The sequence below is a fragment of the Ranitomeya imitator genome, chromosome 1 (assembly GCF_032444005.1).
Source record: "Ranitomeya imitator isolate aRanImi1 chromosome 1, aRanImi1.pri, whole genome shotgun sequence".
NCBI lineage: Eukaryota > Metazoa > Chordata > Amphibia > Anura > Dendrobatidae > Ranitomeya > Ranitomeya imitator.
In genome coordinates this window covers 870,611,741-870,630,542 of record NC_091282.1, presented here as the reverse complement: position 1 = coordinate 870,630,542, position 18,802 = coordinate 870,611,741, and positions in this window count along the sequence as shown.

Genomic DNA, 18,802 nt, shown 5'->3' with positions numbered 1-18,802 from the left:
CCATCCTTTTTTTTTTCAGGACTGTTTTTTAAAAAACTGCAGCTCTTGGCAGAAAACGCAGGTCCTTTTTTGGTCCTTTTTTTGTCCTTTTTTGATGCGTTTTTTGATCCTTTTTTTGATCCTTTTTTTTATGCAGTTTTCTATGCAGAGTCTGTGTGTTTTCTAGGAAGTTTTTTAGGGTTAAAATGGCTGAAAATACCCTAACCCTAACCCTACCCCTACCCCTACCCCTAACCCTAACCCTACCCCTAACCCTACCCCTAACCCTAACCCTATTCTAACCTTAGTGGGGTGTCATTTACTATTTTTTTTTATTTTGATCACTGAGATAGATTATATCTCAGTGATCAAAATGCACTTTGGAACGAATCTGCCGGCCGGCAGATTCGGCGGGCGCACTGCGCATGCGCCCGCCATTTTGCAAGATGGCGGCGCCCAGGGAGAAGACGGCTGGACGGACACCGGGACGCCGGGTAAGTATAAGGGGGGGAGATTAGGGCACGGGGGGGGCATCGGAGCACTGGGGGGGGCATCGGAGCACGGGGCGGTGGGATTGGAGCACGGAGGGGCGGGATCGGAGCACGGGGGGGCAGCCACACTCCGCCCACGCACTTCTGCCCGCTTCCCCGCACTTCCTGCTGCAGCGGTTCTGCACCACAAACCGCAGTAAAACCCGCAGATATTTTTTTCATCTGCGGGTTTTACTGCGGGTTTGACCTCACAATGGATTTCAATGGGTGCAGAACCGCTGCGGCTCCGAAAAAAGAAGTGACATGGTACTTCTTTTTTCCCGCAGCTATTCAGCGCGGCTTTTTTTTTTATTTTCCGCATTGTGGGCACAGCAGTTCCTGTTTTCCATAGGGTACAATGTAATGTACCCTGCATGGAAAACAGCTGCGGACCCGCAGCGGGAAAATCGCGGCAATTCCGCATGAAAAAAAGGATCGTGTGAACATGGCCTTAAAGGGAAGGTGCCATCAAAAAAAATTTTTTTTCAGAAATTGTAAAAATGTAAAGAATTAATGATTACATTTTCTTAAAAAATATTATCATTTGTTTATAATTTAGTAAAATATGAAAAATAATTTGAAAAGTTTTGGAATTTCCACTTTTCAACACTAGGGGGAGCAGCTGCTGAAATTTCAGAAAAACCTAGTGTACAACTAGCTCACATTACAGCACTGCAGTAATTATGGGCGGAGTCTGCTGACGTGTGTGATGTCTACTCTCCTCCCCTTATGGGTGTTTGCTAAGGGATTAGAGAGGATGATATTCAGGAACCCAGTGAGCAGCCATTTTGTTGGTGACTGCAGAGTATGGCTGCCGTCACACTATCAGTATTTGGACAGTATTTTACCTCAGTATTTGTAAGCCAAAACCAGGAGTGGAACAAATAGAGGAAAAGTATAATAGAAACATATGCACCACTTCTGTATTTATCACCCACTCCTGGATTTAGCTACAAATACTGAGGTAAAATACTGACCAAATAATGATAGTGTGAAGGCAGCCTTATACTGACAAGTAGACAGTCACCAAGGATGGCAAGCAGCAAGGATTCTGGGAGATATGTGGTGGAGGGAGCAGGGTGACAGCAGCACAGAGTATTTCAGGAGAGCAGTGTGCTGGTCTATGGGGGCCCCCTGTTTGGTGCACGGAGCAGCCAGGGATTGTACATAGAGCGCTGTCTTTTATACACATGGATGGACCGTCTGCTCCACAGAAATCCAGGAAACATTTCTGCGGATTCATGGCCTGGTCTGATCCAGACTTTGCATGCAGACCCCATTCCCCTCCTCAGATCCTGTCTTCTCCATCCTGTCCTGGCGATGTGTGAAAGCGAGGCGCCAGGCGCAGTCCGGGGTGACGCTGGGAAGGAAATGTAGCCATATAGTAACGATAAAAATGAGACCCCTCTCTTCAGCTGCCTCACCAGCCCTGACTGCACCTAACTGGAGGTCATGCTGTCCCCTCTATTACCCCAGACCCACGTGCAGGTGCTCAGCCAGAACCACCATAGAATGGGTCCGCTTTCTGAAGATAATACTGCCATAGTGTTCTCGCATAATACCGCCATATAGATCACACACAATACTATCAAATAGATCACACAATACTGTCATACAGTTCTCACATAATACCACCATATAGATCACACATAATACCGCCAGTGTTCTCACATAATACCGCCATATAGATCACACATAATACCGCCAGTGTTCTCACATACCGCCATATAGATCACACATAATACCGCCAGTGTTCTCACATACCACCATATAGATCACACATAATACCGCCAGTATTCTCACATACCGCCATATAGATCACACATAATACCGCCAGTGTTCTCACATACCGCCATATAGATCACACATAATACCGCCAGTGTTCTCACATACCGCCATATAGATCACACATAATACCGCCAGTGTTCTCACATACCACCATATAGATCACACATAATACCGCCAGTATTCTCACATACCACCATATGCTTCTCACAAAATACCGCCATATAGATCACCCATAATGCCGCCACATAGATCTCACATGTATTGTAAATAAAGACTCGGCCAGAATAAAGTCCTTTATTAATCTTTTTTATACCATACCGAACGCATAATCCTCGACTCCCTCATCTCCCACAACAAAAATAATAAACCACAATGGGGAAAGACACGCAGGGGGGAGAGGAGTGCATAGGAGAGGATTAGATACTGACTGCTGAGCCGTGTATCTAATCCTGTCCTGTGTGATACTGTGCTGCGCCGTGTACCTAATCCTATCTTGTGTGATACTGTACACAGGACAGGATTAGCTACACAAGACTAGATTAGCTACACAGGACAGAGGTAGCAGTGGTAGATGGTATATAGAGGCAGGCAGCAGTGGTAGATGGTATATAGAGGAAGGCAGCAGTGGTAGATGGTATATAGAGGCAGGCAGCAGTGGTAGATGGTATATAGAGGCAGGCAGCAGTGGTAGATGGTATATAGAGGCAGGCAGCAGTCGTAGATGGTATATAGAGGCAGGCAGCAGTGGTATATAGGGGCTAGTAGCAGTGGTATATAGTGGCTGGTAGCAGTGGTATATAGGGGCTAGTAGCAGTGGTATATAGGAGCAGGTAGCAGTGGTATATAGGAGCAGGTAGCAGTGGTATATAGGGGCTAGTAGCAGTGGTATATAGGGGCAGGTAGCAGTGGTATATAGGAGCAGGTAGCAGTGGTATATAGGGGCTAGTAGCAGTGGTATATAGGGGCTAGTAGCAGTGGTATATAGGGGCTAGTAGCAGTGGTATATAGGGGCTAGTAGCAGTGGTATATAGGGGCTAGTAGCAGTGGTATATAGGGGCTGGTAGCAGTGGTATATAAGGGCTGGTAGCAGTGGTATATAGGGGCTAGTAGCAGTGGTATATAGGAGCAGATAGCAGTGGTATATAGGGGCTAGTAGCAGTGGTATATAGGGGCTAGTAGCAGTGGTATATAGGGGCTAGTAGCAGTGGTATATAGGGGCTAGTAGCAGTGGTATATAGGGGCTAGTAGCAGTGGTATATAGGGGCTAGTAGCAGTGGTATATAGGGGCTAGTAGCAGTGGTATATAGGGGCTGGTAGCAGTGGTATATAGTAGCAGGTAGCAGTGGTATAAAGGGGCTAGTAGCAGTGGTATATAGGGGCTAGTAGCAGTGGTATATAGGGGCTAGTAGCAGTGGTATATAGGGGCTGGTAGCAGTGGTATATAGGGGCTAGTAGCAGTGGTATATAGGAGCAGGTAGCAGTGGTATATAGGGGCTAGTAGCATTGGTATATAGGGGCTAGTAGCAGTGGTATATAGGGGCTAGTAGCAGTGGTATATAGGGGCTAGTAGCAGTGGTATATAGGGGCTAGTAGCAGTGGTATATAGGGGCTAGTAGCAGTGGTATATAGGGGCTAGTAGCAGTGGTATATAGGGGCTAGTAGCAGTGGTATATAGGGGCTGGTAGCAGTGGTATATAGGGGCTGGTAGCAGTGGTATATAGGGGCTGGTAGCAGTGGTATATAGGAGCAGGTAGCAGTGGTATATAGGGGCTAGTAGCAGTGGTATATAGGGGCTAGTAGCAGTGGTATATAGGGGCTGGTAGCAGTGGTATATAAGGGCTGGTAGCAGTGGTATATAGGGGCTAGTAGCAGTGGTATATAGGAGCAGATAGCAGTGGTATATAGGGGCTAGTAGCAGTGGTATATAGGGGCTAGTAGCAGTGGTATATAGGGGCTAGTAGCAGTGGTATATAGGGGCTAGTAGCAGTGGTATATAGGGGCTAGTAGCAGTGGTATATAGGGGCTAGTAGCAGTGGTATATAGGGGCTAGTAGCAGTGGTATATAGGGGCTGGTAGCAGTGGTATATAGTAGCAGGTAGCAGTGGTATAAAGGGGCTAGTAGCAGTGGTATATAGGGGCTAGTAGCAGTGGTATATAGGGGCTAGTAGCAGTGGTATATAGGGGCTAGTAGCAGTGGTATATAGGAGCAGGTAGCAGTGGTATATAGGGGCTAGTAGCATTGGTATATAGGGGCTAGTAGCAGTGGTATATAGGGGCTAGTAGCAGTGGTATATAGGGGCTAGTAGCAGTGGTATATAGGGGCTAGTAGCAGTGGTATATAGGGGCTAGTAGCAGTGGTATATAGGGGCTAGTAGCAGTGGTATATAGGGGCTGGTAGCAGTGGTATATAGGGGCTGGTAGCAGTGGTATATAGGGGCTGGTAGCAGTGGTATATAGGGGCTGGTAGCAGTGGTATATAGGAGCAGGTAGCAGTGGTATATAGGGGCTAGTAGCAGTGGTATATAGGGGCTAGTAGCAGTGGTATATAGGGGCTAGTAGCAGTGGTATATAGGGGCTGGTAGCAGTGGTATATAGGAGCAGGTAGCAGTGGTATATAGGAGCAGGTAGCAGTGGTATATAGGAGCAGGTAGCAGTGGTATATAGGGGCTGGTAGCAGTGGTATATAGGGGCTAGTAGCAGTGGTATATAGGGGCTGGTAGCAGTGGTATATAGGAGCAGGTAGCAGTGGTATATAGGGGCTAGTAGCAGTGCTATATAGGGGCTAGTAGCAGTGGTATATAGGGACAGGTAGCAGTGGTATATAGGGGCTAGTAGCAGTGGTATATAGGGGCTGGTAGCAGTGGTATATAGGAGCAGGTAGCAGTGGTATATAGGGGCTAGTAGCAGTGCTATATAGGGGCTAGTAGCAGTGGTATATAGGGGCTAGTAGCAGTGGTATATAGGGGCAGGTAGCAGTGGTATATAGGGGCTAGTAGCAGTGGTATATAGGGGCTGGTAGCAGTGGTATATAGGAGCAGGTAGCAGTGGTATATAGGAGCAGGTAGCAGTGGTATATAGGAGCAGGTAGCAGTGGTATATAGGGGCTGGTAGCAGTGGTATATAGGGGCTAGTAGCAGTGGTATATAGGGGCTGGTAGCAGTGGTATATAGGAGCAGGTAGCAGTGGTATATAGGGGCTAGTAGCAGTGCTATATAGGGGCTAGTAGCAGTGGTATATAGGGACAGGTAGCAGTGGTATATAGGGGCTAGTAGCAGTGGTATATAGGGGCTGGTAGCAGTGGTATATAGGAGCAGGTAGCAGTGGTATATAGGGGCTAGTAGCAGTGCTATATAGGGGCTAGTTGCAGTGGTATATAGGGGCTAGTAGCAGTGGTATATAGGGGCAGGTAGCAGTGGTATATAGGAGCAGGTAGCAGTGGTATATAGGGGCTGGTAGCAGTGGTATATAGGGGCAGGTAGCAGTGGTATATAGGGGCTAGTAGCAGTGGTATATAGAGGCTAGTAGCAGTGGTATATAGGGGCTAGTAGCAGTGGTATATAGGGGCTAGTAGCAGTGGTATATAGGAGCAGGTAGCAGTGGTATATAGGGGCAGGTAGCAGTGGCATATAGGAGCAGGTAGCAGTGGTATATAGGGGCTAGTAGCAGTGGTATAAAGGGGCAGGTAGCAGTGGTATATAGGAGCAGGTAGCAGTGGTATATAGGGGCTAGTAGCAGTGGTATATAGGGACAGGTAGCAGTGGTATATAGGAGCAGGTAGCAGTGGTATATAGGGGCTAGTAGCAGTGGTATATAGGGGCTGGTAGCAGTGGTAGATGCATAAGAAAATAAAAACCCTGTACTTACCTTCAGTCCTCTCCCAGGAAGTGCTGACTCATGGTCAGGGCAGAGCAGTGTGACGATCTCCCTGCTCTGCTCTGAACAGGTCGGCAGTGAGCAGTGATTGCAGCCTGTGCTGTAATACTAAGTACAGGCTGCAATCACAGCTCCTGGCTGCAGATACTCACCCCGACCCACGATGCTGAAGTTGGTTTCTTATTCGTTCAGTTTCTTATTCGGGCTGAAGTTGGTTTCTTATTCAGCAGTTTCTTATTCGGCTATTTTTTATTTTCTGTTTTTTTCAGGTTTTGGTATAAAAATAAACCATTCTGAGTATATAATAATATGCGGTCATGTGTCCTTTTGTGAATACACTTAAAAACAGATACAAAATTTAGAAGGCTGGCACAAAAATGGGCATCAAAGTGGGCACTGAGGTATGGTATTGAAGGGGTTAAATGCCTTTGTGCCACTGATTTAACACCTGATTTACATATTTACTGATGCCCCACATGAAATCCATGTCACTCCAGCCTGGCACAAATGGGTTCTGGGCATCAAAACTGGCATCAAAGAGGGCAGAGAACCAATTTTCACACATGCGAATAAGTAACAGCTATTTTTAAGGGGTTAAATGCCTTTGTGCCACTAATCTAACACCTGATTTACATACCTACTGATGCCCCACATGAAATCAATGTCACTCCAGCCTGGCACAAATGGTTTCTGGGCATCAGAACTGGCATCAAAGTGGGCAAATCACCCATTTTCACAGATTTGAATAAGTAACAGCTATTTTTAAGGGGTTAAATACCTTTGTGCCACTGATCTAACACCTGATTTACATACCTACTGATGCCCCACAAGAAATCCATGTCACTCCAGCCTGGCACAAATGGGTTCTGGGCATCAGAACTGGCATCAAAATGGTCAAATCGCCCATTTTCACAGATTTGAATAAGTAACAGCTATTTTTGAGGGGTTAAATGCCTTTGTGCCACTGATCTAACACCTGATTTACATACCTACTGATGCCCCACATGAAATCCATGTCACTGCAGCCTGGCACAAATGGGTTCTGGGCATCAGAACTGGCATCAAAGTAGGCAAATCGTACATTTTCACAGATTTGAATAAGTAACAGCTATTTTTAAGGGGTTAAATGCCTTTGTGCCACTGATCTAACACCTGATTTACATACCTAGTGATGCCTCACATCAAAGTCAAATCACTTCAGCCTGGCACAAATGGGTTCTGGGCATCAAAACTGGCATCAAAGTACTCAAATCACCAATTTTCATAGATTTGAATAAGTAACAGCTATTTTTGAGGGGTTAAATGCCTTTGTGCCACTGATATAACACCTGATTTACATACCTACTGATGCCCCACATGAAATCCATGTCACTGCAGCCTGGCACAAATGGGTTCTGGGCATCAAAACTGGCATCAAAGAGGGCAAATCGCCCATTTTCACAGATTTGAATAAGTAACAGCTATTTTTAAGGGGTTAAATAGCTTTGTGCCACTGATCTAACACCTGATTTACATACCTACTGATGCCCCACATGAAATCCATGTCACTCCAGCCTGGCACAAATGGGTTCTGGGCATATGAACTGGCATCAAAGTGGGCAAATCACCCATTTTCACAGATTTGAATAAGTAACAGCTATTTTTAAGGGGTTAAATAGCTTTGTGCCACTGATCTAACACCTGATTTACATACCTACTGATGCCCCACATGAAATCCATATCACTCCAGCCTGGCACAAATGGGTTCTGGGCATCAGAACTGGCATCAAAATGGTCAAATCGCCCATTTTCACAGATTTGAATAAGTAACAGCTATTTTTGAGGGGTTAAATGCCTTTGTGCCACTGATCTAACACCTGATTTACATACCTACTGATGCCCCACATGAAATCCATGTCACTCCAGCCTGGCACAAATGGGTTCTGGGCATCAGAACTGGCATCAAAGTGGGCAAATCACCCATTTTCACAGATTTGAATAAGTAACAGCTATTTTTAAGGGGTTAAATGCCTTTGTGCCACTGATATAACACCTGATTTACATACCTACTGATGCCCCACATGAAATCCATGTCACTCCAGCCTGGCACAAATGGGTTCTGGGCATCAGAACTGGCATCAAAGTGGGCAAATTGCACATTTTCACAGATTTGAATAAGTAACAGCTATTTTTGAGGGGTTAAATGCCTTTGTGCCACTGATATAACACCTGATTTACATACCTACTGATGCCCCACATGAAATCCATGTCACTCCAGCCTGGCACAAATGGGTTCTGGGCATCAGAACTGGCATCAAAGTGGGCAAATCACCCATTTTCACAGATTTGAATAAGTAACAGCTATTTTTAAGGGGTTAAATGCCTTTGTGCCACTGATATAACACCTGATTTACATACCTACTGATGCCCCACATGAAATCCATGTCACTCCAGCCTGGCACAAATGGGTTCTGGGCATCAGAACTGGCATCAAAGTGGGCAAATTGCACATTTTCACAGATTTGAATAAGTAACAGCTATTTTTAAGGGGTTAAATGCCTTTGTGCCACTGATCTAACACCTGATTTACATACCTACTGATGCCCCACATGAAATCCATGTCACTCCAGCCTGGTACAAATGGGTTCTGGGCATCAGAACTGGCATCAAAGTGGGCAAATCACCCATTTTCACAGATTTGAATAAGTAACAGCTATTTTTAAGGGGTTAAATGCCTTTGTGCCACTGATATAACACCTGATTTACATACCTACTGATGCCCCACATGAAATCCATGTCACTCCAGCCTGGCACAAATGGGTTCTGGGCATCAGAACTGGCATCAAAGTGGGCAAATTGCACATTTTCACAGATTTGAATAAGTAACAGCTATTTTTGAGGGGTTAAATGCCTTTGTGCCACTGATCTAACACCTGATTTACATACCTACTGATGCCCCACATGAAATCCATGTCACTCCAGCCTGGCACAAATGGGTTCTGGGCATCAGAACTGGCATCAAAGTGGGCAAATTGCACATTTTCACAGATTTGAATAAGTAACAGCTATTTTTAAGGGGTTAAATGCCTTTGTGCCACTGATCTAACACCTGATTTACATACCTACTGATGCCTCACATGAAATCCATGTCACTCCAGCCTGGCACAAATGGGTTCTGGGCATCAGAACTGGCATCAAAGTGGGCAAATCGTACATTTTCACAGATTTGAATAAGTAACAGCAATTTTGAAGGGGTTAAATGCCTTTGTGCCACTAATCTAACACCTGATTTACATACCTAGTGATGCCCCACATCAAAGTCAAATCACTTCAGCCTGGCACAAATGGGTTCTGGGCATCAAAACTGGCATCAAAGGGGGCAAATCACCCATTTTCACAGATTTGAATAAGTAACAGCTATTTTTAAGGGGTTAAATGCCTTTGTGCCACTGATTTAACACCTGGTTTACATACCTACTGATGCCCCTCATTAAATGCATGTCAATCCAGCCTGGCACAAATGGGGTTTGGGCATGAAAACTGGCATCAAAGTACTCAAATCACCCATTTTCATAGATTTGAATAAGTAACAGCTATTTTTAAGGGGTTAAATGCCTTTGTGCCACTGATATAACACCTGATTTACATACCTATTGATGCCCCACATGAAATCCATGTCACTCGAGCCTGGCACAAATGGGTTCTGGGCATCAGAACTGGCATCAAAGTGGGCAAATCGCACATTTTCACAGATTTGAATAAGTAACTGATGTTTTTAAGGGGTTAAATGCTTTTGGGCCACTGATAAGACACATAAAATACACAGATATTGATGTCCTGCATCAAACCCAGGTCCTTTCAGCCTGGCAGAAATGGGTTCTGGGCACCAGAACTGGCATCAAAGTGGGCAAACAGCCCATTTTCACAGATTTGAATAAGTAACTGATGTTTTTAAGGGGTTAAATGCCTTTGGGCCACTGATATGACACTTACAATACACATAAAGTGATGCCTTGCATCAAACCCAGGTCCAATCAGCCTGGCCCAAATGGGTTCTGGGCACCAGACCTGGCATCAAAGTGGGCAAACAGCCCATTTTCACAGATTTGAATAAGTAACTGATGCTTTTAAGGGGTTAAATGCCTTTGGGCCACTGATACAACACGTAAAATTCACAGACAGTGATACCCTGCATCAAACCCAGGTCCCTTCAGCCTGGTCCAAATGGGTTCTGGGCACCAGAACTGGCATCAAAGTGGGCAAACAGCCCATTGTCACAGATTTGAATAAGTAACTGATGTTTTTATGGGGTTAAATGCCTTTGGGCCACTGATATGACACTTACAATACACAGAAAGTGATGCCCTGCATCAAACCCAGATCCCTTTAGCCTGGCCCAAATGGGTTCTGGGCACCAGAACTGGCATCAAAGTGGGCAAACAGCCAATTTTCACAGATTTGAATAAGTAACTGATGTTTTTAAGGGGTTAAATGCCTTTGGGCCACTGATACGACACTTAAAATACACAGATAGTGATGCCCTGCATCAAACCCAGGTCCTTTCAGCCTGGCCCAAATGAGTTCTGGGCACCAGAACTGTCATCAAAGTGGGCAAACAGCCCATTTTCACAGATTTGAATAAGTAACTGATATTTTTAAGGGGGTTAAATGCCTTTGAGCCACTGATACCACAGTGCATATGTCAGGAAACAGGAAGAAGTCCTGATTACTTCAATTACACATACAGCACTCTGAGCTGCAATTTCCTCTGCCTGCCCACACAAGGCTGGAATTCTAAGCCACTCTTTCTCCCTCCCCCCGCTATACAGCCGTAATGTACGACGAGCCTGCCAGCGTCATTGAAGAATTTATATGGCCCTGTGCTGCTGTCACGATGATGCCAAAAAATGTCTTATTGTGAGTGTAGTTTCAGAAGGACATGGCTAACTACACACACACACTCACAATGCAGCTGCGACCCCTTTCAATTCCCCCCACCCCTCAGCTTCACTCCTACCCGAAACAAAGCCTATGATAGAGACTGGGCAACCTGATACTAATGGTGGGCAGGGTGTGGCTTTAAACTGCAGGTGACCAATCCGGCAAAGCCACCCGTTGTCCCTCCCCTCTCACTCAGGAATGCCTTTGTCTGAGACCTTGGAATAAGGTAAAGAACTGTCCGATCAGTGCATATCATTAACCAGCCCTTTAGTGATGTCACAAGCTCAGAAGTATAAGTCACTATACTCTTAGACCAGCCATCAGTCTTGGTCGGGAAGCGATCTACCACAGCTTGGCAAAGCTGTTCCATGCATCTGGATGTATTTATCCTCCTAAGGCTCCTTTCACACTAGCGTAGTTTTGGAGAAAAAACGCATTCTGCAAAGTTGTCTGCAGGATGCGTTTTTTCCCCATAAACTAACATTACCGACGTATTGCCACACGTCGCAACCGTCGTGCGACGGTTGTGCCGTGTTGTGGCGGATCGCCGGCACAAAAAAACGTTCAAAGTAACTTTTTTTGTGCGTTGTGTCCGCCATTTTCGGCCGCGCATTCGTGGCCGAAGCCACGCCCCTCCTCGCCGCAACTCACAATGGGGCAGAGGATGCGTGGAAAAAATGCATCCGCTGCCCCCGTTGTGCGGCGCTTCCACAGCATGCGTCGGTACCTGGGCCCGACGCTCTGCGACGGGCCGAGCCCGACGCTAATGTGAAAGTAGCCTAAGCCACAGGCCAGCCAAGATGATACCATGACATAACCTGTAAGTTCTCTTTTCAACGTTAATCCTTTTTTATTTTGTAATCTGTAATGTACCGTATTTTCCGGCGTATAAGACGACTTTTTAACCCCTGCAAAGCATCTCAAAAGTCGGGGGTCGTCTTCTATGCCGGGTCCGGCATGTGCAGGGATCGGTCCTGTATGGTTCCCAGAATCTAAAGGAGAGTAGACTCTCCTTCAGGCCCTGGGATCCATATTCATGTTAAAAAAAAAGAATAAAAATAAAAAATATGGGATACACTTACCCATCGACGGCCCGCGGCTCTCATCGGTGCAAGGGCCGGCCTCCAATCCTAAGGATGCATTGATCGAAGGACCTTCGGTGACGTCACGGTCACCCGACCGGTCACGCGACCGCGACGTCATCAAAGGTCCTTCGTTCAATGCATCCTTAGGAACGGAGGCAGCCTCTTGCGCCGCTGAGAGCCGCGGGCCGTCAGAGGGTAAGTATATCCCATATTTTTTAATTTTATTCTTTTTTTTACATGAATATGGATCCCAGGGCCTGAAGGAGAGTCTACTCTCCTTTAGATCCTGGGAACCATACAGGACCGCTCCCTGCACATGCCGTACCCGGCATATAAGACGACCCCCGACTTTTGAGATGCTTTGCAGGGGTTAAAAATTCGTCTTATACACCGGAAAATACGGTACATTACAGATTACAAAATAAAAAAGGATTAACGTTGAAAAGATAACTTACAGGTTATGTCATGGTATCATCTTGGCTGGCCTGTGGCTTAGGCTACTTTCACATTAGCGTCGGGCTCGGCCTGTAGCAGAGCATCGGGCCCAGGTACCGACGCATGCTGTGGAAGCGCCGCACAACGGGGGCAGCGGATGCATTTTTTCCACGCATCCGCTGCCCCATTGTGAGTTGCGGCGAGGAGGGGCGTGGCTTCGGCCACGAATGCGCGGCCGAAAATGGCGGACACAACGAACAAAAAAAGTTACTTTGAACGTTTTTTTTGTGCCGGCGATCCGCCAAAACACGGCACAACCGTCGCACGACGGTTGCGACGTGTGGCAATACGTCGGTAATGTTAGTTTATGGGGAAAAAACGCATCCTGCAGACAACTTTGCAGAATGCGTTTTTTCTCCAAAACGACGCTAGTGTGAAAGGAGCCTTAGGAGGATAAATACATCCAGATGCATGGAACAGCTTTGCCAAGCTGTGTTAGATCGCTTCCCGACCAAGACTGATGGCTGGTCTAAGAGTATAGTGACTTATACTTCTGAGCTTGTGACATCACTAAAGGGTTGGTTAATGATATGCACTGATCGGATAGTTCTTTACCTTATTCCAAGGTCTCAGACAAAGGCATTCCTGAGTGAGAGGGGAGGGACAACGGGTGGCTTTGCCGGATTGGTCACCTGCAGTTTAAAGCCACACCCTGCCCACCATTAGTATCAGGTTGCCCAGTCTCTATCATAGGCTTTGTTTCGGGTAGGAGTGAAGCTGAGGGGTGGGGGGAAGAGAAAGGGGTCGCAGCTGCATTGTGAGTGTGTGTGTAGTTAGCCATGTCCTTCTGAAACTACACTCACAATAAGACATTTTTTGGCATCATCGTGACAGCAGCACAGGGCCATATAAATTCTTCAATGACGCTGGCAGGCTCGTCGTACATTACGGCTGTATAGCGGGGGGAGGGAGAAAGAGTGGCTTAGAATTCCAGCCTTGTGTGGACAGGCAGAGGAAATTGCAGCTCAGAGCGCTGTATGTGTAATTGAAGTAATCAGGACTTCTTCCTGTTTCCTGACATATGCAATGTGGTATCAGTGGCTCAAAGGCATTTAACCCCCTTAAAAATATCAGTTACTTATTCAAATCTGTGAAAATGGGCTGTTTGCCCACTTTGATGACAGTTCTGGTGCCCAGAACTCATTTGGGCCAGGCTGAAAGGACCTGGGTTTGATGCAGGGCATCACTATCTGTGTATTTTAAGTGTCGTATCAGTGGCCCAAAGGCATTTAACCCCTTAAAAACATCAGTTACTTATTCAAATCTGTGAAAATTGGCTGTTTGCCCACTTTGATGCCAGTTCTGGTGCCCAGAACCCATTTGGGCCAGGCTAAAGGGATCTGGGTTTGATGCAGGGCATCACTTTCTGTGTATTGTAAGTGTCATATCAGTGGCCCAAAGGCATTTAACCCCATAAAAACATCAGTTACTTATTCAAATCTGTGACAATGGGCTGTTTGCCCACTTTGATGCCAGTTCTGGTGCCCAGAACCCATTTGGGCCAGGCTGAAGGGACCTGGGTTTGATGCAGGGTATCACTGTCTGTGAATTTTACGTGTTGTATCAGTGGCCCAAAGGCATTTAACCCCTTAAAAACATCAGTTACTTATTCAAATCTGTGGAAATGGGCTGTTTGCCCACTTTGATGTCAGTTCTGGTGCCCAGAACCCATTTGGGCCAGGCTGAAGGGACCTGGGTTTGATGCAGGGCATCACAGTCTATGTATTTTAAGTGTCGTATCAGTGGCCCAAAGGCATTTAACCCCTTAAAAACATCAGTTACTTATTCAAATCTGTGAAAATGGGCTGTTTGCCCACTTTGATGCCAGGTCTGGTGCCCAGAACCCATTTGGGCCAGGCTGATTGGACCTGGGTTTGATGCAGGGCATCACTTTATGTGTATTGTAAGTGTCATATCAGTGGCCCAAAGGCATTTAACCCCTTAAAAACATCAGTTACTTATTCAAATCTGTGAAAATGGGCTGTTTGCCCACTTTGATGCCAGTTCTGGTGCCCAGAACCCATTTCTGCCAGGCTGAAAGGACCTGGGTTTGATGCAGGACATCAATATCTGTGTATTTTATGTGTCTTATCAGTGGCCCAAAAGCATTTAACCCCTTAAAAACATCAGTTACTTATTCAAATCTGTTAAAATGTGCGATTTGCCCACTTTGATGCCAGTTCTGATGCCCAGAACCCATTTGTGCCAGGCTCGAGTGACATGGATTTCATGTGAGGCATCAATAGGTATGTAAATCAGGTGTTATATCAGTGGCACAAAGGCATTTAACCATTCAAAAAGAGCTGTTACTTATTCAAATCTACGAAAATGGGTGATTTGAGTACTTTGATGCCAGTTTTCATGCCCAAACCCCATTTGTGCCAGGCTGGATTGACATGCATTTAATGAGGGGCATCAGTAGGTATGTAAATCAGGTGTTAAATCAGTGGCACAAAGGCATTTAACCCCTTAAAAATAGCTGTTACTTATTCAAATCTGTGAAAATGGGCGATTTGCCTCCTTTGATGCCAGTTTTGATGCCCAGAACCCATTTGTGCCAGGCTGGAGTGACATGGATTTCATGTGGGGCATCAGTAGGTATGTAAATCAGGTGTTATATCAGTGGCACAAAGGCATTTAACCCCTTAAAAATAGCTGTTACTTATTCAAATCTGTGAAAATGGGCGATTTGCCCACTTTGATGCCAGTTCTGATGCCCAGAACCCATTTGTGCCAGGCTGGAGTGACATGGATTTCATGTGGGCCATCAGTAGGTATGTAAATCAGGTGTTAGATCAGTGGCACAAAGCTATTTAACCCCTTAAAAATAGCTGTTACTTATTCAAATCTGTGAAAATGGGTGATTTGCCCACTTTGATGCCAGTTCTGATGCCCAGAACCTATTTGTGCCAGGCTGGAGTGACATGGATTTCATGTGGGGCATCAGTAGGTATGTAAATCAGGTGTTAGATCAGTGGCACAAAGCTATTTAACCCCTTAAAAATAGCTGTTACTTATTCAAATCTGTGAAAATGGGCGATTTGCCCTCTTTGATGCCAGTTTTGATGCCCAGAACCCATTTGTGCCAGGCTGCAGTGACATGGATTTCATGTGGGGCATCAGTAGGTATGTAAATCAGGTGTTATATCAGTGGCACAAAGGCATTTAACCCCTCAAAAATAGCTGTTACTTATTCAAATCTATGAAAATTGGTGATTTGAGTACTTTGATGCCAGTTTTGATGCCCAGAACCCATTTGTGCCAGGCTGAAGTGATTTGACTTTGATGTGGGGCATCACTAGGTATGTAAATCAGGTGTTAGATTAGTGGCACAAAGGCATTTAACCCCTTAAAAATTGCTGTTACTTATTCAAATCTGTGAAAATGTACGATTTGCCCACTTTGATGCCAGTTCTGATGCCCAGAACCCATTTGTGCCAGGCTGGAGTGACATGGATTTCATGTGGGGCATCAGTAGGTATGTAAATCAGGTGTTAGATCAGTGGCACAAAGGCATTTAACCCCTTAAAAATAGCTGTTACTTATTCAAATCTGTGAAAATGTACAATTTGCCCACTTTGATGCCAGTTCTGATGCCCAGAACCCATTTGTGCCAGGCTGGAGTGACATGGATTTCATGTGGGGCATCAGTAGGTATGTAAATCAGGTGTTATATCAGTGGCACAAAGGCATCTAACCCCCTCAAAATAGCTGTTACTTATTCAAATCTGTGAAAATGGGTGATTTGTCCGCTTTGATGCCAGTTTAGATGCCCAGAACCCATTTGTGCCAGGCTGGAGTGACATGGATTTCATGTGCGGCATCAGTAGGTATGTAAATCAGGTGTTAGATTAGTGGCACAAAGCTATTTAACCCCTTAAAAATAGCTGTTACTTTTTCAAATCTGTGAAAATGGGTGATTTGAGTACTTTGATGCCAGTTTTGATGCCCAGAACCCATTTGTGCCAGGCTGAAGTGATTTGATTTTGATGTGGGGCATCACTAGGCATGTAAATCAGGTGTTAGATTAGTGGTATAAAGGCATTTAACCCCTTAAAAATTGCTGTTACTTATTCAAATCTGTGAAAATGTACGATTTGCCCACTTTGATGCCAGTTCTGATGCCCAGAACCCATTTGTGCCAGGCTGGAGTGACATGGATTTCATGTGGGGCATCAGTAGGTATGTAAATCAGGTGTTAGATCAGTGGCACAAAGGCATTTAACCCCTTAAAAATAGCTGTTACTTATTCAAATCTGTGAAAATGTGCAATTTGCCCACTTTGATGCCAGTTCTGATGCCCAGAACCCATTTGTGCCAGGCTGGAGTGACATGGATTTCATGTGGGGCATCAGTAGGTATGTAAATCAGGTGTTATATCAGTGGCACAAAGGCATTTAACCCCTTAAAAATAGCTGTTACTTATTCAAATCTGTGAAAATGGGTGATTTGTCCGCTTTGATGCCAGTTTAGATGCCCAGAACCCATTTGTGCCAGGCTGGAGTGACATGGATTTCATGTGCGGCATCAGTAGGTATGTAAATCAGGTGTTATATCAGTGGCACAAAGGCATTTAACCCCTTAAAAATAGCTGTTACTTATTCAAATCTGTGAAAATGTGCAATTTGCCCACTTTGATGCCAGTTCTGATGCCCAGAACCCATTTGTGCCAGGCTGGAGTGACATGGATTTCATGTGGGGCATCAGTAGGTATGTAAATCAGGTGTTATATCAGTGGCACAAAGGCATTTAACCCCTTAAAAATAGCTGTTACTTATTCAAATCTGTGAAAATGGGTGATTTGTCCGCTTTGATGCCAGTTTAGATGCCCAGAACCCATTTGTGCCAGGCTGTAGTGACATGGATTTCATGTCGGGCATCAGTAGGTATGTAAATCAGGTGTTATATCAGTGGCACAAAGGCATTTAACCCCTTAAAAATAGCTGTTACTTATTCAAATCTGTGAAAATGGGTGATTTGCCCACTTTGATGCCAGTTCTGATGCCCAGAAACCATTTGTGCCAGGCTGGAGTGACATGGATTTTATGTGGGGCATCAGTAGGTATGTAAATCAGGTGTTAGATTAGTGGCACAAAGGCATTTAACCCCTTAAAAATAGCTGTTACTTATTCGCATGTGTGAAAATTGGTTCTCTGCCCACTTTGATGCCAGTTTTGATGCCCAGAACCCATTTGTGCCAGGCTGGAGTGACATGGATTTCATGTGGGGCATCAGTAGGTATGTAAATCAGGTGTTATATCAGTGGCACAAAGGCATTTAACCCCTTAAAAATAGCTGTTACTTATTCAAATCTGTGAAAATGGGTGATTTGCCCACTTTGATGCCAGTTCTGATGCCCAGAACCCATTTGTGCCAGGCTTGAGTGACATGGATTTTATGTGGGGCATCAGTAGGTATGTAAATCAGGTGTTAGATTAGTGGCACAAAGGCATTTAACCCCTTAAAAATAGCTGTTACTTATTCAAATCTGTGAAAATGGGTGATTTGTCCGCTTTGATGCCAGTTTAGATGCCCAGAACCCATTTGTGCCAGGCTGGAGTGACATGGATTTCATGTGGGGCATCAGTAGGTATGTAAATCAGGTGTTAGATCAGTGGCACAAAGGCATTTAACCCCTCAAAAATAGCTGTTACTTATTCAAATCTGTGAAAATGGGCGATTTGACCATTTTGATGCCAGTTCTGATGCCCAGAACCCATTTGTGCCAGGCTGGAGTGATATGGATTTCATGTGGGGCATCAGTAGGTATGTAAATCAGGTGTTAGATCAGTGGCACAAAGCTATTTAACCCCTTAAAAATAGCTGTTACTTATTCAAATCTGTGAAAATGGGTGATTTGCCCACTTTGATGCCAGTTCATATGCCCAGAACCCATTTGTGCCAGGCTGGAGTGACATGGATTTCATGTGGGGCATCAGTAGGTATGTAAATCAGGTGTTAGATCAGTGGCACAAAGCTATTTAACCCCTTAAAAATAGCTGTTACTTATTCAAATCTGTGAAAATGGGCGATTTGCCCTCTTTGATGCCAGTTTTGATGCCCAGAACCCATTTGTGCCAGGCTGCAGTGACATGGATTTCATGTGGGGCATCAGTAGGTATGTAAATCAGG